Below are 14,103 nucleotides of genomic sequence, written 5' to 3' on the forward strand. Positions count from 1 at the left end.
GACGCACTAGTGCATGCGCAAACCGGTGAAGGCCATTCGGCCAGCCCCGGTGCCGGGCGCCGGGCGTCAAAGGCCGCTGGAGCCGGTTTGGCCGCCAGTCGGTATGGTGCCAACCGCTCCGGCGCGGGCCTAGCCCCTCAATGTGAGGGCTTGGCCCCTAAAGGTGCGTAATCTCTGCACCTTTGGGGAGGCCCGACGCCGGAATGGTTGGCGCCACTCCGCTACGCCAGGATCCCCCGCCCCACCGGGTAGGGAAGAATCCCGCCCCTGGTTGCAAAGAATCCCGCCCCTGGTTGCAAAGAATTCCTTATTCCTCTCCTTCCCTCAGTCTTCCTTGTCTGATGATATCCCTTGTTCCTGTTCTTTCTCCTTGGAGTGCAGGCACCTCGGCAATTGAGTGTTGTGCAAACTTCAATTGGACCATTACGATGCATGATACCTTCCAGGGCATATTTCAGGAAACCCAATCAAATTATCCTGCAAGCTTGTTCAGTCCAGTTATGGTCTCTAAATAATGATACTGGTTAGGGTCTGACTTTAATTGGCATTGAACTGCTTGGGCATCATAAGATTACATAGAGATGTCATCAGCCAGGTCTTCAGTGGATATCCCTAGTCATGTTTCTCCAAAATCAAGGGTTTGGTGGAGTAGTTGAAAATGGTGCAGCATGGTGGTACAGTGGTTAGCACTGCTGCCTCACAGCACCATGGACCCTGGTTCAGGTCCCACCTTGGCTAACTGTCTGTGAGGTTTGCACTTTCTCCCTGTGTCTGCATGGGTTTCCTCCGGGTTCTCCAGTTTTCTCCCACAGTCTAAAGATGTGCAGGTTAGGTGGATTGACCATGCTAAATTACAGGGTGGGGGATAGGACCCGCGTCGGGTGGTCTTTCAAAGGGTCGCTGCAGACTAGATGGACAGAATGGCCTCTTTCTGTACAGTAGGGATTCTATGATTCTATAATCTATGAAAACATTTGGATGCTGTTTGACATCTTTCACAGGTCTGTATGTCCCTGCTTTGATGATGGGCTATGAACTGGACATTCACAGAGTGGTATATTTATCTAATAATGAATGTTGCTGACTCTAATGGTCAGGTGTGTGCGGCCAATCACACCCTGTATGCAAGGGAAGTCAGCAACAGCTGCACAGCCTCAAGTTCTGTTCTGTTTGCTGCAGGGGTCAGTGCGGAGGCTAACATTCTGCTTGCTCCTACTAATTAGAATGTCAGTCCTGTACTTAATGCAGACTGAGTGATGTGGTACTGCAGTAGATCAAAAGGATCAAGTGGTGTAAAAGTTCAATGCTGCGCCGTTTGAAAGCCAGAGACATTGCGTGTGCCCAAGATCCAGCAAGCAGTAAGTTGTGTTGAGGGGGTCTGTGACAGTCTGCCTGAAAAATCTCAGTTTTCTCCAGCACTCCAATTCAGGCCTACAGACTCTCTCTGGTGGGAATTGCCTCCGATAAATTGAAATCCTTTCCGATTTCCTATTGCCTTGAGAGTGTCACAGGTGCTGTTTATAATGGTTGCTGAGGCTACAAGCTCCAGCTCCAAAATGTCATTCTTCCTGAACAAAGAAACAAGCATAGCTCCCATTCTGAGAGACATCTGACTGAAGGATTGCAGGGTAATTGAGCTGCAGAGCTCATGATCTGGAAGTTGGAAACACTTCTGACAACTGGGACAGAAAATCATAGAGTCATACAATTTGCAGTGCAGAAGAAGGCCATTCGGCCCATCGAGTCTGCACCAGCCCCTGGAAAGAGCACCCTACTTAAGCCCACACTTCCACCCTGTCCCCGTAATCCAGTAACCCCACCTAACTTTTTGGACACTAAAGGGCACTTTAGCATAGCCATTCCACCCTATCCGCCCATCTCTGGACTGTGGGAGGAAACCAGAGCACCCGGAGGAAACCCACGCAGACACGGGGAGAAAGTGCAACTCTGCACAGACAGTTAGCCGAGGCCAGAATTGAACCCGGGTCCCTGGAGCTGTGAGGCAGCAGTGCCAACCACTGTGCCACCATGCTGCCCATGATCCACTATGATCTTGTCAGCTCCAGGTGACATTTACCTGACTTCTGGGCTCAAGTAAATAATTTAGTCCTGAGTTCCTTACTGGATTGTAAGTACAGATCTTATATTTCTGGCTCCTAGTTCTGAACTATACACAATCATAGAATACTGAGAGCACAGAAGGAGGTGCTCCTGCACATGCTATCTCTCAACTAGTCCCATTCTCTGATCTTTTCCCTGTTCTCTCAGGGTAATTATCCAATATCCTTCCAAAAGCCATGATTGAAACTGTCTTCACCACATTCAGACAGCGCAATTCAGACTCTGTCAGTGTTGTTTCTTTCGGCAATGTTAAAACCCCAATAGAGGTCCGGGACCAGGACCATACAGTTTCCCATGAACTTCCTCTTTAAGGGGGCAGAGCTTCTCCTCAATAAGGGGAACTCCAGTTACTTAAAAACCCTGGCCTGGGTTTAGATCGGGGAAGGACGCCCTTAGGGAAGTGGAGGAATTTTGGAATTGTATTGTAATAAATCTTGTTTGTTTATTTCGACGATTGTCCATATGTTCTGCTTACCGTTATTTAATAGGCAATCACCTTAAAACTGTTTTCTCAGGATCCTAACCCTCCCATCAGTGGGCACAGTTTCCCCCTATCTAGATACCTCACAGCTTTATCAAATTTCTTCTCAACTTCGTCTTCTCAAAACAGAACTACTGTTTCTCCAATCTATCCATGTAACCATAGTCCCTCATTCCTGGACCCATTCACATCAACATTCATAGAAAACACAGAATCCCTACAGTGCAGAAGGAGGCCATTCAGCCTGTCTAGTCTGCACTGACTCTCTGCAAGAGCACTCTATCCAGGCCCATTACCCCGCCCTATCTCCATAACCCCGCTCATGGCCAATCTACCTAACTTGCGCATCTTTGGACTGAGGGAGGAAACTGGAGCTCCCGGAGGAAATCCACGCAGGCACGGGGAGAACGTGTAAACAGACAGCCACCCAAGGCTGGAATCGAACTCTGATCTCGGGTACTATGAGGCAGCTGTGCTGACCACTGTGCTGTCTTTTTCTACACACGTTCCAAAGCCTTCAGTTCTTTCCTAAATTGCTGGAATAAAACATTATACTCCATTCGAGTCCAAACTAATGTGTTATAAAAGTTCATCATAACTTGCTTACTTTTGTACTCTATGAGCGCGAAAGAACAGCCACGATATGCCCGAAAAGCAATTTGCCGCGGTGCATCATGGCCAACAGAAGTTAGAAGACCACACGAGCGAGATCTATGCTGCATGCAACGCCTCGTGAGATCTAACGCGATCTCGTGAGACGTTGCGATGCGAATCCCGCCCACTGTGGACGGGATCACTTTTTGGCAAATCTGCAAAATAAAGTGAACAGCTAGTCTCTCTTTAAATGTCCAGATTCCTCAGTTACCCAAGGCGTTCGATCAACCTCCTTCTCCTTGGAGACCTTGGTCGAGCGCCATTTAGTTCTGGTCTCCACAAACAGGGACCAGACGGAATGGTACTCGTGTGGGTCTCCCAGGTGATGAGACCCCAGGTACATGCCCTTTGGGCAGAGTGCTACCCTGGCACTGCTGGTGCCACCAGACCACCCTGGCACTTCCAACCTAGCACCCAGAGAGTGGTGAATCTGTGGAATTCTCTACCACGGAAAGTAGTTGAGGCCAATATGTTATGCAATTTCAAGAAGGCATTAGATATAGCTCTTGGGGCTAAAGTGATCAAGGGATATGGGGGGAAGGCAGGATCAGGGTATTGAATTTGATGATCAGCCATGATCATAATGAATGGCGGAGCAGACTCGAAGGGCCGAATGGCCTCCTCCTGCTTCAATTTTCTATGTTTCTATGTGCCTCGGTGGTACTGCCAGCTGGCAGGGGCACTGCCAGGGTCCCAGATTGGCACTGCCAAGGTGCCAAGCTGGCATTTCCTGTGCGCTGGTGATCAGGCCAACGGTGCCCTGCACAGGTATTGGAGGGGTGCGGCGGGTGGGGGACCCTCCCATAATGCGTTGGGGCGTGAGGGGTATCAGGGGTTGTGTCAGGGACTCGGAGGCCCCATAATATAACGCAAGTGGTGTTTTGTAGCCGTGTATTTATCAGCAATGCCAACCGCGAAACACGCGGCTCAACACGCTCGCTACGGAACTTTGCTCCCCTTTAGTTAAATGTACTGGAGTTTTTTTGAGGATGTAATCCATATACCTGATAAGGGGAGAAACGGTGATGTGGTGTATTTGGGCTTTCAGAAGGCTTTTAACAAGGTCCCTTATAAGAGGTTAATGATCGGGCTGGGAACAGGGTTCACCGCTTGGGTAAAGCTCCTATACAACGCTCCCATGGCGAGTGTACGGACCAACAATACCAACTCCCAATACTTCCAGCTGCACAGGGGCACCAGACAAGGATGCCCACTGTCCCCGCTGCTGTTCGCACTAGCAATCGAACCGCTAGCAATCGCGCTCAGGGCAGCAAAAAATTGGAGGGGGATCCGAAGGGGAGGTAGAGAGCACAGAGTCTCACTCTATGCCGATGATCTGCTCCTCTATATCTCGGACCCACAAAGCAGCATGGACGGAATCATCGCGCTCCTGAAAGAGTTTGGAGCCTTCTCGGGCTACAAACTCAACATGAGCAAAAGCGAGATCTTCCCAGTACACCCGCAAGGGGGGGGGGGGGCAGCACTAAAGGGGCTGCCGTTCAAACAAGCCCGACATAAATTCCGCTACCTGGGGATCCAAATAGCCCATGACTGGAAAGGGATCCACAAATGGAACCTCACCAGCCTGACGGAGGAAGTTAAAAAGGACCTGCAAAGATGGAACACACTCCCGCTCTCCCTCGCGGGGAGAGTCCAGACGATCAAAATGAACGTACTGCCCAGGTTCCTCTTCCTGTTTAGATCCATTCCGATCTACATCCCCAAGGCCTTTTTCAAAGCGCTGGACAAACTTATCATGGCGTTCGTATGGGGGGGGTAAAAATGCTAGGATCCCAAAGAAGGTCCTACAAAAAACAAAATCCAGGGGGGGGCTAGCCCTCCCGAATCTACAATTCTACCACTGGGCGGCAACAGCCGAGCGAGTAAGGGGATGGATCCAGGAGCCAGAAGCCGAATGGGTGCGTGCGGAGGAGGCCTCCTGCATGGGAACCTCCCTCCGGGCCCTCGCCACGGCAGCACTCCCATCCCCACCCAAAAAACACTCCAGCAGCCCAGTGGTGACAGCCACCCTCCAATCCTGGAACCAACTGCGGCAGCAATTTGGCCTGTACAAAATGTTGGACAAGGCTCCCATCTGCAACAACCATAGGTTCAAACCAGCACTGACTGACGCCACCTTCAAAAGGTGGAGACAGGACGGGGGGACACTGACAGTCAGGGACCTATACACGGACGACAGGATCGCAACACTGGACGAACTGACAGAGAAATTTCAGCTAGCTGGGGGGAACGAGCTACGGTACCTGCAGCTCAAAAACTTCCTACGAAAGGAGACAAGGACGTACCCACAACCACCACGACAAACACTACTGGAAGACCTACTGGACGCAAGTATCCTAGAGAAAGGGAACTGTAGCGACATGTATGGCCGACTGGTAGATAGGGACGACACCGTACTGGACGCAACAAGAAGGAAATGGGAGGACGACCTGGGGATTGAGATAGGGTGGGGACTCTGGAGCGAAGCACTGCATAGGGTCAACTCCACCTCCACGTGCGCAAGGCTCAGCCTGACGCAACTAAAAGTGGTACATAGAGCCCACTTAACGAGAATCCGTATGAGTAGGTTCTTCCCGGAGGTGGAGGACAGATGCGAGCGGTGCCAAAGAGGCCCGGCCAACCACGCCCACATGTTCTGGTCTTGCCCCAGACTTGTGGAGTACTGGACAGCCTTCTTCGAGGCTATGTCCAAAGTGGTGGGGGTGAGGGTGGAGCCATGCCCGATAGTGGCGGTCTTCGGGGTTTCAGACCAGCCAGATCTATTCCTGGGGAGGAGGGCGGACGCCCTTGCCTTTGCCTCCCTGATCGCCCGCCGTAGAATCCTGTTTGGCTGGCGGTCAGCAGCTCCGCCCAGAGCTGCAGACTGGCTGTCCGACCTCTCGGAATCTCTCCAAATGGAGAAAATCAAATTCGCCATCCGAGGGTCGGACGACGGCTTCCACAGAACGTGGGAGCCATTCATGCAATTGTTCCGGGACCTGTTTGTGGCCAACGTACAAGAGGAAGAATAGTCGGGTGGCCAAGAATCAGGGGAAAATGGACGGGAATCGGGGGAGGGGGGGGGGTTACGGGCTCGTTATGGGGGTTTGCTGGCAAGCCAAGGCCCAAAACCAAACTATAAATAAATGCCTATAAACATGTGCCTCGGCCATATTGGGGAATGTAAAATATGTATGCTGGCTAAAGGGGGCGGCCACAATTGCTGTTATGAAGATGCTTACCTGTAAATATTCATGTTAAATTTTTGTGTTTTCTTTTTTTTTTCTCTCTAATAATTTGTAATTTGTCATATATAAAATATGAAAACTCAATAAAAAACATTTATAAAAAAAAATAAGAGGTTAATGGGCAAAATTGGGATGGGGTTAATGTACTGCCACGGATCGAGAATTGGTTGACAGACAGGAAACAGAGAGTTGGAATAAATGGGTCTTTTCCAAGTTGTAGGCCACAGGACCCCTGTGCTTGGGGCCCAGCCGGTCATGATGTGCATAAATGACCTGGTGAGAGAACCAAATGTAACATTTCCAAAAGAGAAAATGCCTGAAAATCTCAGCAGGTCTGGCAGCATCTGTAAGGAGAGAAAAGAGCTAACGTTTCACGTCCAGCTGTCAACTTGTTATATATAAACACATTTTTCCATCAGCAGACAGCAATATGCAGTTAGCAGAAAGCAGAGATCTATCACAAGGCGTATTATCCTTTGCAGTAGTGAGGCTCTGCAGCAAGTTCAGTTGCAGTGAAGTCATTCTGAAGTTAAACCAACAATAAAAGCCTCTATTCAAATGGAATGGCATTAAACAATTGAATTGCATCATTGAATCTGCTTGACCTACAAATGTAATTTCTATTTCACACCATGTGTGGTGCAAATGTAGAAGGGTAAAGCTAACTTCGAATTAACAGAGCGTCCATTCTTCCTTGGGGAGTTTTGTTCCAATTCTCTCCAACATCAGGCTTGTAAACTAAAACTGCAAGAAAGAAAATGTGCGACAGTATGATATATATGGAGCCTAAAATGTAGCGCACATGATTTTAATAAAAATCTGTCACAATATCACCAATCATCCTCTGAACAGCCAAACAGAATAAATATTACAATAACTACTTTCATGAGAAAAGGACATTTTGGAGAACAGAAAATGCTGGAATCAGTCAGCCATTCAGGCAGTGTCTGTTACAGGTTAGCATTATCATTTTAGATCAATGACCTTTAATTTTTGGAGGCCCAGTCTTCATGATGACATCTTTGGTAAATTATTGGACCAAATCTTAAAGTCTCCAGATTGACGGGGACCAGACATGAAACGGAAGATGAGTGTCGGAGCCTTATGGGAATCCTAATGCACAGACGTATGTAGAAATTTTCCAAGTTACTGTGGAAACTAATTCCGCGAAAAAGGGACATGTCCTGTGTCATAATACTGATCATAGCCTCAAATTACTTACGGACACGTTGAACTTTTAAGTAAGACTTTTTTTTAAAAACAGGACATACAAGGCAAAAGTGACTGAGAATAAAAATATTGAGAATGTAATTCACTAACTGCATTGTGTTGGATTATATGCAGTCTCAAGAGAGACCTCAGAATGTCACACCTAGAGGGTGTCAAGGAACCTCAGCAAGAGACATTTATAAAGGAAGAGATACAATGCAAAAAATGGACTGTAATCCCCTCTGGAGATAATGGAGTCTGATTACCTTGTCAGCAGAAATCATCTCCTGTGAATTATATCCCAGGTTGTGGACATGATGTGAGTTGAAAGAAAGTAGTTCTGGGCAGAATACATATTTGCGTTTCTTTCCCCCTCCAGGAATACAAAAGAAAAGGGGTTAAAAACCAACTGCATCCCTGGTCACTGTGTGTCGGTCTAATGTTCTACTTCTACTATGTATGTGTTCTGCAAAGGTCACCACTGAAAAACGTCCACTAGGTATCCCTATTCTTGCAGGTAAAAAGTCTCTCTCTGTCTCTCTGATTGCTGGAAGCAAGTCACAAGTCAGAAAAGCTACAGCTGAAAAGGAAACAAGACAAGTCCTTTCAGCTAACCTGCAGAACTAAGAATCTCCAAACCAACTGTTCAATTGATACCAGAATCACCCAACTTAATGTCCGTAACATTTCATTATCTACAGTCACGGACAAGCCAAAAATGGATTTGCATCCCAATTTTAACTTTTATTTTTAGATTCACCTCTCATGGTTAATCTGTGCATACGTGTGTTGCATTTTATTATTTTTTCTACGCATTTTAGTAACTAATAGATTCATTCTTTCTTTAACTTGAGAAAGCCTGACTAAATTGGCTCTTTTTAAAATATAAATACATTTGGACTCGGAAAAGGTATCCACAGGGGAAAGGATCCTTTTTAAATGATCTTTGTCGTGACCAATCAAGGAAGTTGAATAAAGATGGGGAGCCGGTTCATCCCTCCTCACCCAAGAGCATGGGGGGGGGGTCTCATCCGGAGACTGGTCAGAGCACCTGTATTCCCCTGGCTCTGCTCCACTCCATCAGAGTTCATCTAGGGGCATTGCGCTGAGCATTTCTGTGATAGGCAGGTCCTAGGAGAAATACGCAGCAGCGTCAAGGCAGGAGGATTTTCGGGTGCAACAGCAATCCAAATATCATTACCACTGTTCACTAAATCTGGGCCATTATTTCTTTAGGAAGACAGAAAGCAGAATAACTATACATCATTTTTGGCTTAACATCATGTAGAAACAGTGCAGTGCTGCACTTGAATGTGATTCATGTTCAAATTGTATATAGTTTATGTTGCTGTGTATGTTTAGACCAAATAAAAACAACTTGCATGTGTTTTTCATATAGCAGATACACTTTTAATATAAATTTGCAAAAACCGAAGATCTCATAAAGGCTGTACAAAGTAGAACATTTTCTAAGTGCTGTCACCCAGCATCAGGGTCCAGGACTCCTGGATCAAGTGAAACACAAGCTAGGCTCAAATGAAATAATTTTTCTCTGTTACAATATGTTGTAAATCCAATCTCCACCCACCTGTGCCGGGGTCAACCTTTCATGGCTTAAATCAACTAGCTGGGTGCCCTTTCTGGGTCAGGTCTGTGATGGGAAGTTAAAATGTTTTGAACGAATCTTTCAATAGTTTACATGTCATTAGCTTTAGCTGGTGCAAATGTCCTTTAGGAAAGGAAATCTTCCATCCATACCTGGTCTGGCCTACATGCGACTCCAGACCCATAGCAACCTGGTGAATTCTTAACCACCCTTTGAAATGGACAAGCAAGTCACTCAGTTCAAGAGCAATTAGAGATTGACAAATACTGGCCTCGCCAAAGATTTTTTAAAAAAGGTTCCACTGAAAGACAGCAAGCTCACCCATTGTACTACATAATCTATCTGAATAACTGAGGGCTGGATTCTCCCAAAATGGGACTATGCCCCCCATGCTGCCGTAAAAATGCTGGCGTTTCACTCTCAAGATTCCTTGGAAAAAGATGAGCCGATTCACTGACCTGCAGGAGGCTAGCAGGGACCCAGAGTGGTTCATGCAGCTTTAGCTGCGGATATGGGCCCCTGCACTTCCGGTTTTGAGTCCACGCGGGCATGCGCATGGCGGACTCGGACCACGGAGGAAGATGAAGAATGTAGGACCCCGGTCGGCCACACGGCTGAAGATCAGACCATCCCTATCTGTCCCCTGGCCGCCCATAAGGCCCCCCCCCTCCCCCCCTCCCCCTCCCTCCCTGTGTCCAATCCCCCCGCCCTCCACTGAGTCCGCAGCTGCTACACGAGCTTCCCGAACGGCTATAGGTAGTTAGAACAACGCCGTCGGGAACTCGGCTGAACGGGAGCAGAGGATCGCTGGGCGGACCTCTAGCAATGAACCCCAGCCGTGCGGCGTACTCTGCGAACACGCCAATTCTCGGGTCCCAGAGAAATGCTGGACCGGCGCTGGGCCCGCTTTCGGCGTGAAATTGGATTCTCCGCCCCCGCGGCAAACACGATTTTGGCGCGGGACTGCGAAGAATCCAGCCCTGAGTTCCAGGAGGTGCAAAATCATTATAATCTGACAATTTTGAAATAGTGTCTCTAGTCATAGAAAAGAAAATGAGGAAATCTTTTAAGCCACACAGTCTCTCCCAGGTTTTAATTAACATCTTTACCATCTCAGTCTGTACAACATCAATTTTGCAAATAACTTGTCACCGTGCAGGACAACAACCAACTTGATTGGCACCCATCCCACCGTCTTAAACATACACTTCCCCCATCACTGATGCATAGTGGCAGAAGTGTACACCATCTACAGGATGCAGCACCAAGCCTTCTTCAACAGGACAGCAGATGCATGGGAACACCATCAGCTGCAAGTTCCCCTACAAGCAGCTCACCATCCTGACTCAGAACTGTATCAATGTTCCTTTACTGTCACTGGATTAAAATCTTGGAACTCTCTCCCTAACAGCACTGTGGGTGTACCTACACCAAATGGACTGCAGCAGTTCAGAAAGGTGGCTCACAACCACCTTCTCAAGGGCATCTAGGGATGGGCAATAAATGCTGGCCCAGCCAGTGATGTCCACATTCTGAGGAGCTTCAACAGCAAGGGTAATTACAATTTGAACAATAAAAGAAATAATAAATCGCTCTGCACATTTACGTTATACCATTTCATCTAATATTAAACGGCACAACACAAGTGAACACGAGTCTAATGTAGACCTGGGTCAAACAAAATTTAAAAATACAATTGCACAGAAAATAATTTTGCCAATATACTGTTCCTGTTCTGAGAATTGGACTTTCAATGCACAGTTAAACTAAATCAGATGACTTATCTATCTAATTGCCCAAGATATATATGCTTTGCTGTTCATATGTTATTATTAAAAAAAAGTTACATTTTGGTAGCTGTATAGATGATGCAAGGATGTATATTTTAGGGTTCATAGATCAAAATGTTTAAATAGGTCCCAATTTTTAAAATGAGACAATCTCTACAATCTCAGTCGTAATTATACCAATCGCTCGGGAATCTGTAAGGCAGGAAAAGTAAATCCTGAAAGAGTTCCTTCTGCTGATTGCTGCCGCACGACGCTGGAGGAAATGACACTTGTGTGAGCATTGGGTAAGAATAGAAATTATGTTTTTCCAGAAGTGTCCCCCAATTTAACAGTCTGCCAATATTCAGTCTAGATTTGCATGTGATGTATGGCCATTTAGGAGAGTCATACGAGGTTAACCAGCATCCAGAGATTTACCCCTTTCAGGAAGGAAAATTGGAAAGAGGAAAAACTGAGCATTTTCTTTTAAACCCCAAGGTCACAAGGAAGTGAAGCATTGCAATGAAGATTTTACATCAGTTTCTGTGTTTGACAAAAAATGAAAAACACTTTTCCGTTTTGAACGCAGACTCTGACATAATATTAACTCTTTGTTGAAGGAACAATCAATAAGGTGTTCACTGGCTTGCTCAAATCTCATCAAGCATTTCATTCCAGTTATCGAATAGCTGGCTACATTAAACCTTCAAATAAGACAGTATCACAAACACTGCAAAAACAGAATCACAAAAAAATCTTTCCATCGAATTGGCTTTCTTCATGCATGTTCAAGGGTATAATTAAAGATACTTTTCGCATTCTATAAACAACTATTTGTACCTTTATTGATTTTGTAGTAATGCAGTGTTTGATACTCCAATGCTACTGGACCCAAACGAGAGCAGAATTTCCATTGCAATTCTTCAAATGTACATTTTTAAATATCTTAATGCATCAGTACATATGATTTAAAATTAAAACAATAAAATGATTTGAAAATTCAAAATGTGCAAACGTGGGACCAGTGATGCTTCAATTACAATCTCCCCCATCGAATGTTTGTGCGAAGGATCTAAATCTATCTTGCACCATGACAGAATTTATCGCATTGTGGCTCAAAGAGTTAATGTTAAAGTGCCATGGGCACACTATTGACTCGTTCCACAACACATTACAGCCTGTGCATGATTGAAGATATTTCACCTCATCGAGGAACTCTGAGCTGGGACACTCCACATCATTACCAACCTGAGCTGTGTTGGACCACAGCTGTCTAATTAAAGTAGACAGTGCTCATCAGTCAGAAGTAGCTGTCATCTGCAACAGCTTACAAACCTTCCAGCAGTGGACTGTGTATTACTGTACAGCAGCAGTGCAATGGATTACCTGAAACAGAGCTACTTCAGCATCCATTACATTGCACTGTTTACACTCGAAGAGCACAAAGAAAGATTTCTGCCAGAGACATGACCTTGCTTTTAGTGATATAATTTTTCACTCACTGAGAGAAAGCTGAATATTAGCGACCACAGCATAATAGAAAACATGAATCCAGTGCATTTAACTACAGGACAAGGCAGCAGTTACGACACTGCCACTTCCCAGTAACAGAAGACGCAGGCATTCATAGAGAAATAAAACAACTTACCTGCAAGGCAGAATCTTATATTACTTCATCTCCCACTTCACTCTTTTCTACACGCAGCGTTCACTATTTGTTCAAGGCCTTCGCATTCACTGCTTCAGCAGCCGCATCATAGCAGGACTGTACAGCAGACATGCTCAGTAATCTGACCTTCTCAGTCTGGAAGCTACCACGCTGCATGAAATGAAGGGGGAATTGGATGAACCCACAGCCTGGATAAAGAGCACCTGTCCGCTGAAATACAGAGAGAAGAGGAAAATGAAATCCGATTCATTCTCACAAGCAGGCGACAGGACTCGACGAATGTCAGATCTTGTGAGGTATTTCACAATGCAATAAAGGCACCATTAGAAATTACAGATCTAATTCTCCAGGGGTGTTCCCTGCCTACATGAATCGCAGTGAGCCAGAGCATTGCACAGCTAATCGATATCTCTATTTTCAAATTGCCATTCCTTTTTTTCTGGACCTTTTCTAAGTTTGTGTGAAACCCAAGAAGCGAAAGCCCATTTTGTTGTTTTGATGACAGGCGAGCATTGTGAGTTCAAACTGCTCAGACTTCAGCAAACACATATCTTAGCCTCCGTATGACAGCTCAATTTTCTCCTTAGCCTTTACATTTAGACCTCAGCAAACTCTTGAGCTTTGCCCTTGCCTCACAAGCTTTCCCTGTCACTTGCATTCAACCTCACAGCACTGCCCATTTGGATGCTCTTCGGTTTGGCCACTGTCGTTTTAGATCTGTATTAAATGCTGCCCCTTCATCTGCAGTAACAACTGCAACTGGCACTTGTGTGGGGAGCTGCACCCATCATTGGTTTCAGGCATAATTGGGTCGTCATTTCCCATCTATCAGTGGCGTGCAATATGCAGTTCTTTCGTAATCCAGAAACTGAAATAAAATCCATTTTTTAAATGTTGTAGTGGGTCATTACATCTGTCATGTGACATCTTATCACGTGGCTGTTTATGTCCTTTTTTTGCAGCACCAGCTGTTGTGTAAGAGGTTCCAAGAACCAGACACCATTTCTGAGCAAATTAATGGGGTTGAACCAAGCAGGGTAAACAATTCGCAGACGGGAAAAGAGGGATGGAAGAAACTTTTAATTTGGTTTATCCCACCCTTAAAGTTACAAAGCCAATACGCAAGTGGACAGCACAAACCCTTAATCCAGTGTTTTTCAAACTTTTTTTGCCCTGGATCCATTTTTACCAACCGGCCATCCTCCGGGACTCAAGACGGCCGACCTTCGCGACCCAATGCCGGCCGACCTTCGCGACCCACGCCGGCCGACCTTCGCGACCCACGCCGGCCGACCTCCAGGACCCACCGTTTTCACTCACCTTTAATGCGAGAGGTGAGCCTGGGC

The 14,103-nt window shown here is 46.3% G+C and overlaps 1 protein-coding gene across 5 annotated transcripts in view; it reads right to left on the minus strand.

Moving 5' to 3' along the window:
• oxr1a (oxidation resistance 1a) overlaps positions 1-13,509 on the minus strand; it is a 576,817-nt gene extending 563,308 nt beyond the window's left edge. Inside the window, exon 1 of one of the 5 annotated variants that reach the window (XM_038809973.1) lies at positions 12,737-13,509. The gene's annotated coding sequence lies outside the window, so the exon portion shown is untranslated. The remainder of the gene's footprint in view (positions 1-12,736) is intronic. The other 4 variants (XM_038809970.1, XM_038809974.1, XM_038809975.1 and 1 more) reach the window with 4 other exon arrangements.
• Positions 13,510-14,103: the final 594 nt, after the last annotated feature.

Source organism: Scyliorhinus canicula, chromosome 10, assembly GCF_902713615.1.
Source record: "Scyliorhinus canicula chromosome 10, sScyCan1.1, whole genome shotgun sequence".
Classification (NCBI taxonomy): domain Eukaryota; kingdom Metazoa; phylum Chordata; class Chondrichthyes; order Carcharhiniformes; family Scyliorhinidae; genus Scyliorhinus; species Scyliorhinus canicula.